Raw genomic sequence first — 1,241 nt, 5'->3', positions numbered from 1 at the left:
TGCACTGACAGACAGACAGACAGACAGACAGACAGACAGACAGACAGACAGACAGACAAACAGACAAACAGACAGACAGACAGACAGACATACGGACGGACGGACAGACGGACGGACGGACGGACGGACGAGAGGGCGATAAAAAAAAATAATTGAAAGAAAATTATGTAGAAAGAGGCACGCAGATGGACAGATATAACGACCGATCGATAGATAAAAGGAAGAACATACTTAAGAGTTAGTGATAGAGAGGTGCCTAAGTAAAACTCTAACATCATAAGAAAGGAACAGGGTATGGAACGAGGTAGAAAGAAAACAAGCTGGCTCGACTCGTTCCTTATAGAGCACGACATTAATAAACAATTCACAAACTGGTTTGGGCATCTGTGAAGACTACAACTCGACATTACAGCACCGAAGGCTTACTATCAGAGATGAGACGGATATAGTGGAAGAGCCGTGCTTAGTTAAAGAGGAATATAGGGGGTCAGAGAACTTGTTATTTGTTACTTGTGTGCGGGACCGACATCTCTGTACAAGGGGCATCCCCATAAGCGCTCCTTCCCCTAAAGAAGCACATCTCGAAGTGTGTAGATGCTGACGGTTCCAAACAATGGTTGATTTCATAGCCTTTTACTCCTCCCCCTAAGCCATGATCTTCTGCAGGCGCTCCATCCAATTCCAAGTTCACAACGTCGCTCAAGATAATGGTATTCCGATTCTTCTTGTTCTTTTAACCGTTTTTTCCTGACTGAACGCACAATTTCAGGTTTGTGAGGGAGCAGCTTTCCTTCAGGTTTTGCTTTCCCAGCGAGCTCATCAGCCCGCTCATTGCCTTTGACTCCAGCATGGCCCGGGGTGAAGATCCAGGGGGTTGGGGGTATCAGAGAAGCAATACGACAAAACGATATAACCAAGCAACAGCGATACAATAAACAAGAAACAGACGTCCACTTCTTCCCTCGACACCGTAAGGTGACAGTTGGGAGGCGGAAAAAGTAAAGTAATTACGTGAAGGAGAGAAAGAAACATGGAGACAGATAGATAGATAGATAGATAGATAGATAGATAGATTGATAGATACATAGATAGATAGATAGATAGATAGATAGATAGATAGACAGACAGATAGATAGAGAGATAGATAGATAGATAGATAGATAAATAGACAGACAGACAGATAGATAGATAGATAGATAGATAGATAGATAGATAGATAGATAGATAGATAGATAGATAGA

The sequence above is a fragment of the Aplysia californica genome, unplaced genomic scaffold, assembly GCF_000002075.1.
Source record: "Aplysia californica isolate F4 #8 unplaced genomic scaffold, AplCal3.0 scaffold00805, whole genome shotgun sequence".
In the NCBI taxonomy this organism is placed as follows: Eukaryota; Metazoa; Mollusca; class Gastropoda; order Aplysiida; family Aplysiidae; genus Aplysia; species Aplysia californica.
This window is presented reverse-complemented; position numbering follows the sequence as displayed.